We start from the raw sequence: 18,076 nt of genomic DNA, 5'->3' as shown, positions 1-18,076 counted from the left end.
CCTGTCCCACCAGTGGCACCCGTCATAAACACTCGCAAAGGCATGTCAATTGTTCACTTGAAAAATCAAGCTTATGGTACAACTCAGTGGACTCGATTATCCGTCGGAACATATTCCGTTGGGCGTAAAAAGCAAACTAATGATTGACAATTGAGTACCCCTGCCGTACCATGATCTGACGGATACGTCAGTCGTCCTGAGTCAACTTTGTACGCATATCTATGTTCTCGATGACGTCTAAAAACTAAAATTCTGTGAGAACTAGAAATAAATGAATTCTATTTTTATATAAAATGTTTTGTTCCTCAATCCTGCACAATTACTAAGTAATGACATTATTATCTTTTGTTTGATGTAGGGGGATGTACAGAATATAAACTATGACTAAATGTAGAATCTGATATATGTTCAAATCCAAAGGAAGACAACTGAAAAAAGCTATAGAAATATGTAAATTAGACGAGGGAAACAAGAAACCAATTTTGACACATATTTTTGACATTTTGCAACAGGTGAGTAATGACAAAGCAAGTGTGATGATTAGCTACAGATACCAACAAATGATGACCTCTTTCAACGAAGGTATACCTTTTGGTGTTGTTAAGCCCCTTTGGTTTGCATTATGTGTTTGTGTGTAAATGCTATTTTCACCTGTGAGGCTAAAGTCGATGGTCAAATTACCAAGAAAACTGTATGCTACTGCTCAATTTCTCACACTATCTTTGAGTAACTGTTCTAACCAGAATTAATTGTTTTTCCTTACATTACATTAGTGTTCTAACATGTGTTATTTGCGGCTTTGCTCCCACAATAACTGACATGCTGCCATATAAGGGAATGTTTTCCCATGCGCAGTTGAACCCTACTCACTCACTCACTCACTCGCCAGATGCAACACGTGGTTGTAAACAAATAAAGAAACATAATTCAGTGCATAAATATAACATTTTATTTCAAACAATTCGAGCAGATCACCGTATAACATTTCCATCGTAGCAGTTTCACACGCTAACATTTAGTACAACGACTCAAACAAACGAAGTCACAAAAGCGGGTTTCATCATAATTTACAAAAAATTAAAGACATTACGTGAAAAAAATGCGAATGGCAAGTAAGGCTACATCATAACATCGATCCAGACCTTTCCGTCCCTTCCCCGGGGTCCCAGTAGGACTGGATCCCTGGGAATGGTATCCGGAGGTCATAAATTCACATTGGCCATTCGCTTTACAAAAGCACTTTCGTATAAAAGCTGAAAACAGACTAGAATTTACAAGTTATAAAAGTCTCTACTCGCGTCGTCATGGTCATGTACGCTAACATCATTTACAACCCAAGAAAGGTAATATCATAATATATGCATAGTACTGGGCCACAGGAGACAACACAGTCATGGTTAACGCAAGGCATCGTTAACAGCGTGAGAATGTACACATTAATATCTAAGACATAGCCTAGTTAACCGTCAATAATAATCAACAATTGGCAAATGGAAGAACTACAGATGTATAGGCACAGTTATTATAAGATACACAGTGGAAAAGGATTTGATATATTTTACAATAAATAATCGTCTCCGTTTGTGAAAGACTTGAATAGTCATGTAACCACTCAGATATACAACTCTTCACGTGCAATATCAATTGTCCGATACATTTTGCACGTGCGGTCAGATTATCGTCTTCGGTTTGGAAGACCTGTGGCCAGTTCCACATCAGATGTGGACTCTGTACAATGGTGGATCTGAGAGTGCCACGAGTAGGTCATCATATACCTATATATTCTTGGAAGACTATCACCTTATTTCCACGTACTTGACAACATTGAGCACAGTATCTGCAAACTTATCAGTCCTGTCTGTTGTCTGAGATTATCATCTCGTGTCACCATGACAACCACGACTTTGACACATTTTATTCACCATCTGGCGTCCATTTCACTTTTTTTTGGAGAACATTGTTACATTTTGATACAGTTCGTGGTTTATGATGCATTTGTTTGTCACAGTAATCACTTTGGGGATTAGTCACAGATTGGGGTTATCACCTGTTTAGCTTGTTGAATCTGGCTACCAGATCCTCAGCGGTTTCTCTCTTAGGACTGGCGTTGCTTGTAGATGTGACTCGTAGTGAGCCCCCAGCCCCGTTCATCATGTTGGAGTCAGTATTAACATCCGCGGAGTGCTGACGGAGGAGTTTGGTGTACCGCCTAACGAACGCCCGTCGCAAGGTATTGTTTTTATCTACCATTGTGGATCTGCTTCTTCGGGCGCGGTTCCTCCTTTTCTCCGTCGTGGTCTCGCCAGGAGCACCCTCCTCAATATTAGGAGTCGATTCTTGCTGGAACGCGGGATTGTCGAACATTCCCGGGAAAGGATTCTCCTGTGCGGAAGCGTTAGGGACGTCGCTATCCTCAAATGGCCTTGGAGGAACCGATGTTGGTCCAAATTCTCCACTGCTAGAGTATAGGTTGTTGTAGTCGTAATCTTGATCAGTCAGATCTTCATCAATACCGCGCAGCCTCTGCAGCATGCGAGCGTACTCCACGGCTTCTCGGATATGCTTCTTGGGATCGTAGCGCTTTCTGCAGCAACGGAGATCGGTGGAGGCCAGGATGTGGAGAAGTGTTCCGTAACGATGTCGCAACATAGCAGCGAACTGCAGAAGTAGGATGAAGGCGAAGACGATGAGGAAGACAAGACCGAGAGGTTCGATAGGGAGTGGCTTGGTACCAGGTCGAGGGATTGGGATACTCACTTTGTCCTTGACGCTTTGCAACATGAAAATGATGATCATCCAGAAAGCATTCATCATGAAGAAGGCGAAGGCGACATTGTTTCTCATGGACTTGAGGTCTTGGGAAACCTTTGCCTCATGAGCACGATCCGATGGTATAGGGTGAAGGTACTTAGCAATACATCTCTGCCAGAACTCAATCTCTCTCATAGGCAGATACTGCACCTCACCATTTCTTAGACCCATGTCTTCCAGCCATCTTGGATTGATTAACTCGTCCCGTTCCTCTTCAAAGTATTGTTCCTCGTCTGATGAAGACGTCGTTGTAGCAGAGGCATCCCCATGTTCGGCTTCTTCTTCTATGTCGTTGATGTTGTTCGATCTCTTTGATCTTCTTGATCGTGATGACGAACGTCGCCGCTGATGCTGGAATCCTGTACCGACATTACGCATGCCTGCTTCAACCTTATCCAGTTTTTCAATCACCTGCCTCAGAATTTCAGTATTGAGATCCTGGTGTCTTCCGCCACAGATCCGTCTGAAGAACCGAACAAATCCACTGCAGCACGCATTGTCGTCTTCATGCCTGGTGAAAAAGGACATCCAACTGGCTTGATTGTTCTTGGCGTTCGGCATCTCTGGTGGCTTTGGTCCCGGGACTCGAGTTGCCACTTCTCTGGTTCCCCAGGAGACGACGTGGAGGTTGCACATGGCGTAGATCATCAACAAAACGTAGCCGGAGGGGATGCACAGGAAGTACAGAGCCCCTGGTATCAAACAAATAAACTCCTGCGGATGGAAGCACGCCGATATGATGAAGATTGCCAGCAACATCAGCAAGAAGACGGCGTTGGGACTGACGATGGTATCTTCTGCAATCTGAACCAGTGTTCCCACTACCACAGCCATCATGAGCAAGGAGTAGACCGCACTCATGATGGCAGCTATGTTCAACTGCATACTGCCTTTGGCTATGAAGCAGATGATGAGATACAAGACAGATGGAGCAACGGCCAGGATGTAGGACTGCCAGAGACTGGTTCGCATGACAGCGTTGAAGGCACCAGCCATCATAAGCAAAACGGTTGCAGGTCCGAGAATGGTGGACAGCATCAACAGACCTTGGTATCCCATGTACAGGTAGGAGATGTTGTCGTTGATGTTGATAGTTGTTCGGTAGCTCTGTAGTAGGTCCATGATGTTGGCGAGAGTGGAAGGAATCCATCGACGACGCTGGTTGAAGAACTCCTTGAATCGTTCAGGTGCGTGTGTCATAGCGTCTGAGGCGGCACAGTACTCCACTCTGTATCCTTGTTGCAGCATCAGTGTACACAACCATCGGTCCTCACCTGCACAGAAGATGACATGAGTGAATTAATAAAAAAACGTTTACGTACAAGAAATAGATATTTCTAGTCATTGAGTGAGTTGGGTTTAAAGCCGCTTTGAATAGCATGTAAATTATATTACTGAGCCAAAATATAGTTGACGTTAAACATTCGAGTGTAACAATGACAACCCAATTTAACAGATTCAAGGTGAATCTAACAGATTCAAACCAATGCTCAAAGGTTTATGTCATCCGAAAGCATAAACATTGTGAAATGAAGCCCTGTTTCAAAACGGATCATGTGGCCAATGACTATCTTACTTTCACACGGAAGTGTTCATTGAGATAATCAAGGGGATGTTCATGAGATATGTGTGCATACCCTGATCGTACTGCAGGTAGTGTCTGGCCTCACTGGAACGGGTAGCATAGGTCCTCATTACATTGTCGTCCATTAGAGCAGATCCACGGAACAAACTGAAGCACCCAGGTGAACACAAAACGCACCCCAACATGTGCTCGGCAGCCTTTTGAAGCCAATGACCAACAGCGTACTCGAAAATCTGGTACCAAACCATAGGACCTGCGAAGAAAATATGCGACGTTACTGAAAATGTTAGGAGAAAAAACATCGACAGTCAACATTTATTCTTCAAGGAGAAGCTCAAGGAGAAGCTTCAGACTGCGTGTTGTGTGATATACATGTGGTCAAGGTTCATGTAAGCCCGTTAGAGAGACGTTGAGATGATATATAACATCTGTCTAGGGATTTGCATTGACAGGATCAGCTCCCCGGTCACATACCTGATCCGATGGGGTGGATTCGTCCGCAGGCAGCTCCAACTTTCTTGCTTTTCCTCATTCTGTCCACCAGGAGCTGGACAGCGCCAGGTTTGAAGTCCACATCTCCATCCAGGGCCAGTATGAATGTGTTCTCAGCCTACCACCAGACAAATGCAGGTGTTAGTTTACAGTGATTATCCCAATCCGTGTTAAACATTTGTAAAAATAAAATAACATTTTGTATGTGTGTGTGGAATATATATTTGGTCACAGTTGTGATCCCGTGTCCAGATAAAAATCTCCAAATTGTGGAAAGGTCAGGACAAGTGTTTGTTTGTTGTTGAACGCCGCAACCAGCAATATGCCAGCTATGTGGCGGCGGTTTGTAAGTAATCGAGTTTGGACCAGACATTCCAATGATCAAGAGCATCAGCATCGATCTACGTTACTTGGATACGATGACATGTCTCAGCGAGTCTGACAACCCGATCTCGTTATTCGCCTCTTACCACAAACATGGGTTACCGAAGACCAATTCTGACCCAGATCTTCACGGGTTGGTCAGAACAGGGAATTATCTTTTTTTATGAATGTACATGCATGTAAATTTTCTTAGTCTTCCGAATTAACAGTGTTCGTAATTTCCGTGTAAACGGTGCCTGAATGTGACCCCCCTCACCTGTACTAGGACTTTCTCAGGGATGTACTTGAACAGGTTTCCTTTCACGAAATGACTGGCTGAGTTTCTCCATTTCTCTTCTCGTTCCAGAGTTGAACTGCTTCCGTGGAGGTCGTCTTGTTGGCCCAGGAGACGGTAACCAAGGAGATAGTACATGTACATGACCTGCAAGGATTAACACATACATGAGAAATATACACAAGGAAGGTTCTCATGATGTGTTTGTACCAAATTATTACTGATTCATTTTAAGTGTACATTGACCGTTCATTATACAAGTAAACGTTGTTGGTGTTTGTATTTAAGGTCTTTGGCAACATTCATAAGGGTCTTCTATTTGAAGTTATTTTCAGACTGTAAATAGTTTTGTCTTTATACAACACGTACCTGTGACCATCTCTTCTTGTGTCTGATCTTCAGCCTGTCCTTGAAATGGGCAATCAACAAGTTTCCCCAGGGAGGGTCCATACAAGACGACCGCCGTAGGGGGTGGGGATTTTCACTGGGGGCATCAGCTTGATCTCAGATTCATGAATTTGACTGAAAGCAAGCAGAGATATATTTAGCACAAAGTTCATGCTGTAAAAATATTTTGATACACCGCCTTTGCTCGAGTCTTCGGGGATTCTTTTCAGTCGACTCCGGTGTTTATCCGAGATGTCTTATGTGAGTTAAGAAGCACTCGAAAGGAGGGGAAAACATCAATATTGGGACTTAAGAATTGATAGCGAACTGAAATGGAAATGAAATCATTTTGCCTAATCAGGCTAACAGGCATAATAGGAACTTACATGTATTCCATATGTACACAAGATGTCGGTGGTCATATTTTATTCATATCAGGGAAATTAACTGAACAATTTCTTTCTGGCGACTTGGTTTGTGTTTATGTGGGGACATTTACCCCTGTCTGTGTCCACTAGCATGTAGGTGTTCATGTGGTAATACATCCTTGTTGTGTCTATTCGCATGAACGGTGTTTGCGCGTTTATATGTTGGCATTTACATTCTCCTGTATCTGTGTGTTTGTGGGTATTGGGATGACATTAAATCATAGCTATTGCCTTAACGAAGTATATGTTACTCCTATTTTCTAATCATTTCTAAATTCACCTCTTCATCCGGCTGTTTGACACATATAGTGAATAACCGAGACCAAAATTTTCACATATTTATTCAAAGATTTTTATCATATGATTATATTTGTGAGCCCCTTTTCATAATTTTTAGTTTAATCACATTAACGCCAGGAGCAGACTGTGTCTATCGTAACGTGGTAAAACAATCAGTCTCGGTGTCAGTGTTTGGCCCTGTTTACATTATGCTAATCGTGCCTGCCAGTATTGACACAACGTAATACCCACTAGGGCAACACACTAATTGAATACTTCAAAAATCAAACTTTTCACATACAAAGGTCGGGGACTAAAAACCCCCATTCCCGGCCGTCTATAACATTCCTCCAGGACAATTAACCACTGGACTGAGATTCATCCCGAATGATTCACAAGATGACAAATATGATCAGAGTTTTCGCGCTAACCTTAAACAATCGCCTGTTGAGGAGCACGGGAATGTGACGTCAGAAAAAGGACGTCTTCAACACCTGGCTCGGCCAAATGGTATTTGAAAAAAATCTTTCGATCCAAGGCGTGAAAATTTGCAATCAAATGTTTTCTTTCTCTATCAAATATTTAGTCATAACAAACTGGATGCCGGTCCTTGCCTCCGTGATCGATCGTTGACATTCTTGTCCCAAGCTACTGGGGGATCATGTTTACTCGTCTCACACAATGCTGGGGTTACAATGTCCACTTCCAAACTGGCAGGGAACGATCAGGGGTCAAAAGCACGGTTAAGATAGTTGAAACATCGACAGATTTCTCATGAATAAACACGTGTTAATCTACCTGGTTTGTATCACAAAGATGTACATTTGACTGAGTCTACATCCATGCTGAATTACCGTCATCTTTGTCATATTCTAGATCACCAAACGTGAGGTCATCACACTTGCCATTAGTATTCCATGTCAACAAAATGCTAGGTAAAGCTTTCAGGGAAATAGTATATAGTTTTATCAATTAACATATTTACCGGAAGCAAGCCTTGTTGAATCGCAGGGCTATATTATATCAGATCTTCCTAGCAGCTGTAGATTAAGTCCTGTAGTTTTACTTAATGTATCAATATTATATATTATTATTATTGTTAATAGTTACATATATTATTAGGGCGGTGGGGTAGCCTAGTGGTTGAAGCGTTGGCTCGTCACGCCGAAGACCCGGGTTCGAATCCCCACATGGATACAATGTGTGAAGCCAATTTCTGGTGTTCCCCGCCGTGATGTTGCTGGAATATTGCTAAGAGCGGCGTAAAACCAAACTCAGTCAGTCAGTCAGTAGACATATATTATTATTTGTAAAAGCCAGAATGAAACGATTCAGTTTCTAGTTCCGTTCACAAGATACAAGAGTATTTCTTACTTTAAGCTGTGTCTGGACATTTGAATTGCCTTAACCCTGAGAACTATTACCATCCTATTTTTTCGAGCAAATCTAGAGATCAACCCCCAGTGGCCTGGAATCCGAAGTACGATAGTTTGTGAGAAGCACTGGAGGCCCAATGTTCATGATAAACCCTTGTCCCATCACCAGGGTTGTGTTCGTTTGCTTTGATAAATCCTTTTCAGACCCCCACACAGTCACTGTCAAATATTTGTCAAGAAAAAACACAAAAACAATGGATGCTCCCTTCTAGTGTTTGAATGCATACACTGATAGACACATCTTACGTGGGATAAAATCAGTCATTGTCACACAGAGTTTCTTAGTCACATACATTATTGAGTATTTGCTTACATTGATTCACCATTTCGTAAGAACAGATCTTTCAGTATAGTGACAATAGTGTACATTATGTTTCCATCATTTGATAAATTCAACTTAAATATTAACATAAAAATATCTTAACTTTGATGTGTGATGTTAAAGAAGCATGTCAATTTCAGTGTGTCTAGTATTTATGTCACTATGACCTGGTGACGTGTACAGCACCACTACAAGGTACAGAAAACAGGTTTATATATTTCAGAATATTTGTCTTCTCTTTCTGCTGTCGATGTTTCCACCCACTAACGTTATCTGAACAAATTGACAAGGTCCCTTGAACATAGATATTTACATTTCTAACCCAAGAACAGTTTACGGTTATTTAATTCAAAGTAAACATGATGTAGAACAGGAATTAGTTTCTATACAAGCCCCTACACCCGCTTTACCATGGAAACTATTTAAAAACTAGGAGTTAACAAAATCCTATACTTAAGCTACCCTTTCAAATGAATATATACTCTTGAGATCAAGTATTCTAAATATTGAATTAATGTCCAAACTATCACCGATATTCAGAAAATATTGAAATTTCAGTATCAAAAGAATTTTGCCTTGGCAGATTGAAGTTTCCAATACTTTATAAGGCGTCCAAGGGCGTACCAGCTGCCTGCAAGACATAACAGCAATCAAAGATCCCTGTGCTGCCTACTCATCTGCCCTTAAAATAAACGAAACTGACAAAGCCAGCAGTTACACGCAGCCTGCCGAACAAATAGCCTACACTTTTGTTTGCCTGAGATTTATTTACATTACACATCATTCTCTTTGTAGCGCTATACAGCGGTCCGCCTAGTTCGTAAACATAGCCCTGAGGCAGGACGATGCGCCGTCTACTGAAGCTCGGATTCTGAGGCTTCTCGGTCTCTCTAGGTTACTGGGATCCTAGTGTGTGTGTCCAGACTTAACTAGCCACACTCCGGCTGCATTGCTACACCTTGATGGCACAAATGTGCTTTACTGTGAAAAACACATTTTTCTGTGATCTCTTAGGGTCATGAAATCTGGGATTCTCGAACGCTTTGGGGGCTTAAGTTGTACTTACGTACATGAAGAAAGACGTTATTTCATTTTGCTTTTAAGCATTTTAAAGTTTCAAAAATGAACATGATAAACCTTGCTGCCGTCTTACCAGCTAAGGATTTTTCTATATCTTCGTAGATTGTGATACTGTGGTGAGCTATCCCTGAGTAAAATATTACACCCTGCCAAGGACATTTGTTTCTTTATATATTCCAACACTTACAATTCTTCCTTTATTAGTGTCAGTGGAGATGGCACATACTTTATAACACAATAGGGATGTGTTATCTACCACATCGTGCTTTGATTCAACGTATAAGTTACCTTTCCACAATGTGTTCACCTATCACTGAAGTAGCGGAAATTAATAAAAGTCTAGAAACATCGTTTCTCGAGTAATATGTACTTGGATTAATTTATACTAAATATAACGTAAGTTACCGCTACAGGGCGCTACTAAAACAGCCCATTCTGAAGGACAAGTGTCGTCCCTTTTAAAGAGGGTCCGCTGCCATCAAGTGGAATCTTGTATGTAAAATGCCACGTATTGTTTTAGGGAGCTACTGAAACTACTACATGACGTTATTTACCTGGCTGCCCAATCAATGGATTCGACGAGTTGTCTGGCGAACATGTTGGGCATCCATTCGTCGTTGTCGTTGTAATCCATGGCGTCATCAACGAAGATGTGCGCTGAAATATCAATGATGGAATATTGTCATCAACTATGTGTGGTACTAAGACACTGTCGTACCGAGACATTGTCCTTCATACCCCGTGATACCGAGTGGTGTTTATAGGCTACAGTTGACCATAATCAGGACACCAGCTGTCATCTTGGAGTTTTAGCGATCCATTGATACAATTTTCACCATTATTTCTCATTTTACTCCCAAATGAATTTGTTTTGTCGGATAATCGAAACTGTTTATTTTTATCGTTGACAATTTATATATACAGCCATTTGATGAATGACTGGAATTATATTTTAACAGGTTAAATTATCCCTGTCTTTTACTTCCCAGTATATTTTGATAATAACAGGTTGGTGTGGGAAATCATATATTTGTTGTATTCTTCAAAGTTCATAATTAAGATTATATATGCCTCAAGAATACATCCCCGTTTAAAACAATGTTACTTAACCCCTGCCTGTTGTGTTAATGTCTTAATGTGCGCGTTAGTACTGTTGTAAAGATCAATTAGACTCATATTGACTTAACAAGTCGCAGCATGTGAGCCCTTGGCCCCAGATATCTATGCCGCAGAGTCTCAGACTGTGTCGGTTACCTCACAGATTCAGGCAATGCCAAATATTGCCACGGCCAGACTCTATGGGTGTAATTCAACAGTTCGAAAGAGACTGATTCGGTTCGAAAATTAGCACAACTTACAAAGCAAATTTAAAAAGAATTTTTATGCTGTGAATTAACATGGCGTAACGTTATCCGCTTCGAACGTCGCAATGTACGGATGTTCAATATACATGAACTAGACATACAAAATATTTACCGTCTAGTTACAATTTCATACTCAGGTTATTATGAAGGTAAAACATAAACCGACAGGAAAACGAAGGTTACACTTGAAAACAATAGACAAACGTTATCAAAACGTTATTAAGTTGGACTGACTGACTGACTGACTGACTGAGTTTGGTTTGACGCCGCTTTTAGCAATATTCCAGCAACATCACGGCGGGGGACACCAGAAATGGGCTTCACACATTGTACCCATGTGGGGATTCGAACCCGGATCTTCGGCGTGACGAGCCAACGCTTTAACCACTAGGCTACCCCACCACCCTATTAAGTTGAAACTACATATGCTACGGTAGCAAATACATCGCTGAATAATATACTTTTTTTTTTTTTTTTCACTTTTATCTACTACCAGATATCAGTGTATGATGTGGTCGACGGTTTATGTCTAGTTGTTCTGTATGGTCGAGCTGCCAATAAACAACCTTGTAATACAGCCGCCATATAGCTGGAATATTGTTGAGTGCGGCGTAAAACTCAACTCAATTGTAATACCGATATCTGGGGATTCCAGGTACCCTTGGCCTTGAGCAGATTACAAGTAGAAACCGGTGGCTACGTTGTGAGAAATGTCTGACTGTGTGTTATCGTACCTTCACGACATAGATCCTGGTCACGCCATCGACTACTGGTTGGTTTGCCCAAGATTTAGTTATTATGAGTCACTGTGGTTTGAATATTGAGGATTACAGAGTAAAAAACCTTCCCGTGATACATCCATGAGGAAGAAGACAATGAAACATGAAATGGGTTTTGAACAAACCTTCAAATTCGTAATAATCCGGATCTTGAACGTTGAAGTAGTCCTGAGCATTGCGGCGAGCACTCTGGTCAATGTCAAGCCTGAAACACAAGCAAAAATACATGGTCATGATGACTTTCAAACAACATTAACACAAAATTACAAGTTTGATAAAAAAATTACACAATCGAAATAGAAAACTTCACTTTACTTGTTGTTTCTTCAAGAAGTTGCTGGCTACAAATAATATTTCAATTTCAGTTTTCACCAAACAGACGATTATATAACATATGTCATATTTGGTATTACACTTTCTATTTAAGCTAATTTCTATTTTGCATTAAGAATCCTGCTTATAATTTGGTCGGACTCATACAATAGATTCTGCTAAAAGCAGACATTCGTTATAACTATGGATAGGTGTCTCGCTTTTATTCGATTGTGGATCTAATGACACTTAGAAACAATTCATGTTCAGAAACAGAAACAAATAAGATAACAGATATAGATTGGTTTAGATAACGTAAAATGACGGAGGGCGAGAAATAATGAATTTGCCCTTCACAGTGTTCTTGGTAATTAATTGCTCTCTGCGGTTGTAGGAAAGATAATAACTGTCGGTGTTTAAAGGACAGATTCCCATACACATACTACAAAGACATTAAGGACCACCCGGTTCGTTCATGTCACTACAGTTAATCTGAATCCCAGGACAGGTACACTATGGTAATATGAAAGAATCGGGTAGTCCCTTACTTATTTCGAGTAGAATTGTTTTTGGCTCCAGTAAATGAGCCTCGTGGGGTTGTGGAGATTGGTTTCGGTGGGAAATATTTGATACCAGGAATTCAGATGCAGCGAGTCGATGCAACATTGCCGATGAGGCGTCAAGATAAACTGACGGGTTCACTCTGGAATCACGACCTTCCTAACGTTTCTGAGTCAAGGTAACTTTTGTGAAATCCCCAGCTTGTGGGAGTCTACACTCAAGTCGGTGTTCAAGTGTAAGGGGCAATGTTATGTTTGTGTTGGCAAGCAGAGTAATAAGTTTGTTTGAAGAGGAGACAAAGCATTTTGACACTGTCATTATAATCTGGGGTCTTTTAGGGAATTCTAAGAGACACAGACCAGAGCCTTGCGTGATCTGTCTCACGTGTCTCCAGTAAGTCGGGGAATAATAACTGTATCTCCCTCACAGCGCCACATCTTACATCACCATCACTAGTGATGCTGATAATCCATCCGTACTGTCATAGAGACAGGCAAACCACGCTACGTTACATGACTATGGCTGTTTGATGGCTGCCAGAGTATTTACGTTTAGAACAGGGCTTCCATCCATTGGAGGATTAGTAGAGCTACAAAAATGACAATTCAACAAGGGAATACCAGATTCTGATTGAATCCCCATGATTCAAGTGTACAAATGCCTAGATCACGGCCGTTGGTGAATATCATGCCAACAAGTAGTTTTTGCGTTTGTGTAAACTGTTTGACCTTTTCGGTTGTGGAAGCTTAGGACTATTACATGTGTACACCTTTGAACACCTGGTGTCTCCACTGAGTTTCATTGATCCCTATTTTGTATTTTACCGTTATTTTACCCTTTACGCCCAATGGAGTCTGTTTTGTGGGATAACCGAGGTTGTTCGTTAAATCAAATTGCTCAACATTCCATTATTTGTAATCTGGATCATTTTGAATACCTGAATAAAGATTTGAGTAGTTGCGTCATTTCGTTTTCCGTTTCGTGCCACATTGTAGCGCACACGTAGATCTTGGGAACGATCTGTTCACGTTGTTTCCGCATGGCGTCGGTGGAGTTGCTGTCCATTGAGGCATCGTCGTTGAAAGCCATCTCCTTGAGAATACGTTCCTTGTCGTTCCGACGCCGGTTCAGCAGCAGGGACTGCTCAATGAGGGCGCCACAGTACATCGGCAGGATGAATAGTCTGCGGAGTAAAAGCGCGGTGTCAGAGAAACGAATATTTTGACTTGTGTCGTTTATATCATTACCAAACGTTACGATAACTAAACAACCACATTCGTCAGAATAAAGATTAACCTGTTGCCGTCAGACTTTCACATCGACACAAATACATGTCGGTGGGTACAACTAGATGAATCTTTAATCGTTTGAACAACATTTTCTTGCTTTTTTGTGTTGAGAGTTACAACTTATTACCTTTCCGTAAATGCCAGTCTTGGGGCTTTGGGAGTCCAGATATATCTTGTTATCCACAGCTGGGAGGCCCACCAAAGACCAAAGCCTAATCCAAGGTGCCATATTAACCATTTTCTCTCCGGCCCATGCCCAGTACAGGCAAATGTCAAGAAGTCTTTGACCAGTTCCGTCCTCTCGGGTCTGAGGTAACACACGGTGATGATGGTAGCCACAGACACCGGGGTAGCAAGACTCAGCGGTATAGCGAAAGAGAACCTCTGCATGCATAGTTTACACGCCAGTCGAGCGAAGTAGTAGCACAAGCCAGTAGAGACGATTTGGAGGAGAAGAGGCATGTATGGCCACCATTGACGCCAAGGGTCAACGTATTTGGTATCGCAAACGGTTTCGTTCTGAGCACCCATGGATTTGTTTTGGAAAGAGCAGTTGTGTCGTTCCATCAACATGAAGTGTTCTTCTTCAATTCCACCCTTCGACACTCCACCTGGTTGGTCGGTGAGAGAGATAGGTGGCGCTGTTGTCACTTGTATGGGTAGCATGGTGGAAGACACGGTGCTGGCGTTCGACATGGTAATCTCGGCGGGTGTCTCAAACAGGGAGCCAAAGGCGATATGGACCATACTGAGATTTGGGATCAGGAGAAAGGCAAATCCGAATGTAAGACCAACTTTCCAGAGACTTGCAACTAGGTAGGATTTGACGCGGACACGGTGGAGTGTATCCTTGTAGTCCTTCACGGGGATCTCCAGACATCCAAGCCGGACATCCTTGTCGACGAAGTTCTCCCACCAGTTGGTAGAAAGGAGCAACAGAGCCAAAGGAATCTCCCAGGACATGTCGGACAGAGCGTAGGTGGAGGACCAGGGCGAATCACCAGTCTGGGGAAGACTTTTTGGGGCTTCATATTTCGGGGTCTGCGAGTCGAGTGTTATAGCGTCATCATCAATATCAGTTTCCTTCACACATTCAGACTTCATGGAGGCCAGAACTATGACGAAGGCCGACAGCTGCATGAGCACGGCCAGGAAGTCCAGGATGATGGTGGTGACCTTCCGCCGGTTGTCTTCGGAACGCTTAGTAGCGAACAGTCTGAGGATGGAGGGCACCGTGCAGAGAGCGTTCATCAGAAGGAGACATCGGACTGTGTCCAGACAAGGCAACACCCGGAACACCAGCAGGCTCAGCCCGAAGGAGTGGAGGGATTCCATGAACAAGATCTGAAAAAGATGTTGGAAACGTAATACAATGTGAAACATAGCCAATGATGATTAACTTCCGAGAGGAGGATACCCGAGATTTCAGGTATCAAATATAATTTATGTTCGTGCTGGGTTAATCGAAAAAAGATGTTTATGCATTACTTTGTATATCATCATACAGAGGATAAAAGCACAGCTAATTTTTACAATGCCATATCGTTATGATAACACTAAATAATTAATTTGTATTTATCATCACCTTATAACGCTGTAACAATTTGGGAGGGTGATTGTTTCTTCTTAGTTTTGAATGATTGTAAGATAAATTCTTTTGTTCTTAGTTTTAAGTGATTGTAAAATAACATTTTGAATCCAACGTTTCTGAATTACAGAAACTGGTAACCATTATCAGAATTAGATTTAAATTAAATGTATTTAATATTTAATGTATTCAAAAGACGAAAAAACATTGTATATAATATCACCATAATTTGTACTCAGACTTCAAAGCATTTACTGTGTTTTCATATATCGCTTTAACTGCATTTTATCTTTGAGCAAACCATAGGATTATTTTTCAGTTCTTAGTGTTGACTAATTTGACACCTTCACAAAACCAGTGCCATATCCTTACTTCCTGCATCTAACAGTTACACACATAGAGCGAACTGTTTGTGTTGTTGAACATACCCATGCTATATTTCCAATGGACGGTCTGGGAAGATTTCCGAACATAGACTTGAAGAGACATTCGAAGAAGGTTACTAGGTAGGGAACACTGACTACTGCTATGACCATGTAGACCCATCGGTCGCGGTTCTCCCAGCCCTGGAACACACATGGCAGCCGATATAGAATGCATCAAAATATGATATATGGTAACGTATATAATATCACATTGACATATAGCTTTGAGATGTAGTTATATTGGAGACGTATTGATATATAGTCTATGCGAGATATAACATCATATATTACGAGGTTTAGTATAGATATATACTTAACATAGCTACATAATGAAGCCTTTATAGTTGAAAGCATGTAATATTGACATATAACATAGTTCCATAATGTAGCATTGACACATCACTCTCATAAAGTAAAATTAATATAATGTCACAAAGGATACTGACATATCATATGTTACATATCGTTAACATAGAAACTCATATAATATAACTTTGTTATATCGCCGCATACAACACCGACCTGGAGTATCTTACATTCGGTAATGAAATTAATAGATATTAATTATATAGCAAGGTAAATTGACTATGGCGCTAACTCAGATTAACAGAGTCACATACCTTGCTAGAATTGCCTATAGCATGGGTCATCAACAGTAGACTGCCCTTGCTGGCCAGGGCACTGGACAGGACACACAGGAATATGAACAGGTACGCAAATACTTTGAGAGTTTTGGCAGCGACTTCAAACCAATTTGTTGTGGTTTCATATATCGTCTCACTGCGCCTAGATACTGTCTTAAAGACATCCCACGGTTGAAAACTGAAAACACACAAAGAAATTGTTACATGAAAATGTATAATTGAAATATTATCAAACGGTTTCGTATTTCCAAGTAAATAATATCACACACAATATCACACATTTTGGAGTAACTTGTATGAACACTTCAATTAAAAAATATAAATAATCAAGGTAAAATAAAATAAGATTTAAACGTATTATCAGCATTCTTGGAATTGACTTTTACTGTAATATTGGAAAGGTCATATAAAAGCATAAGTCGTCAATGTTGAGCAACAAGTGAGTACATTATTTCTTTATATTCTTACAATTAATGGGAAATGATAATAATAAACTCAAACACACAGGAAAGTATAAGGGATTGTGTGAGATGATAACATGCTCACTATGTCAGTCAGTAGAAATAAGCTAAGAGAGAAAAACAGTTTCAAGCATAGAAAGAAGGCGTCAGAAAAGATATGTATTCCTATACAGAGAAGAGTCATTACATAACAAGCCTTCAGAAATGTCTGTAACAGGGAAGGTGAACTCCTATTGCCCCTTAATAATCACAGCCGCATCTTAAACATATGTCTGAAATGGTAGACGTTTGTTTTGATGCGTAGTACTTCCTTTAAGTTAAACCTATAATGATAGATCAGAGTAAAGAATCATTAGTTACCTTATAATGCTCGCTCTTGGAGCCTTCATATCGCGACCCTACTGTTAGGGGTGCTGTTACGCTTTGGCATAGATAGGTGAATGGGCTCATTTAGAAGTATTTTAAAGACAGCACAAGTCCTATGCTAACTTGGCCTCTGTCTTATTCCTCAACACGGGATTAAAAGATTTAATGATTGAAGCCTTGAGATCAGGAGAGGGACAAGCAAACAAGGAGGCGGTGGAGACAGAACTCAGTTGCCATAACAACCAGGGTGTGGCGTGTAGGACACTGTTGGGCATGGAATTACGAAGACATTCTTAGTTAATTACATCACTGTTTCTCCGCAGTAGGGAACAAAATGTACTGAAGTGTGTGGGAAACTGGCGACGTGGGAGTTCGAATGGAATTACTTTTCCGTGTGGCGATACAAAGTGTTTTTATGGCTTTTTTAATTGCCATGTTAACTCAATATGCAAGGACTGAAGTGTTTGAGGAATATGAGTACCACAGGGTTATCAGTCCGTGGACACCGACTATTCACAATCATTCATTACTTAGACAATGGTAATAAGGTAATACGCATCATTTGTAAAATGAATTTCAGAAAACGCTCTGCCTAGATGCTTACATTAGTGGCAATTTTTATGCGCAAAACACATGTTTCTACTTTGCCTGTATTTCCTCCAAAATGGAACTTACTGATTGGTTTAAAGGTTGACCTTCCAATGAATATTTGTAAATCAATGCTAGAATAATGAATCAGTATTTACTTCAAGTTCGATAACCTAACACAGCCAACCCAATGATGACAAGGATCTGATGCAAGTGTGAGA

General features: G+C 40.9%; 1 pseudogene; it reads right to left on the bottom strand.

The window, feature by feature from the left end:
* Window positions 1-935: 935 nt before the first annotated feature.
* The window catches only part of LOC124253353, a 93,887-nt pseudogene continuing 76,746 nt past the window's right edge, over window positions 936-18,076 (bottom strand).

This window comes from Haliotis rubra, unplaced genomic scaffold (assembly GCF_003918875.1).
Source record: "Haliotis rubra isolate DU_JTF1 unplaced genomic scaffold, ASM391887v1 Scf54, whole genome shotgun sequence".
In the NCBI taxonomy this organism is placed as follows: Eukaryota; Metazoa; Mollusca; class Gastropoda; order Lepetellida; family Haliotidae; genus Haliotis; species Haliotis rubra.
This window is presented reverse-complemented; position numbering and strand designations above follow the sequence as displayed.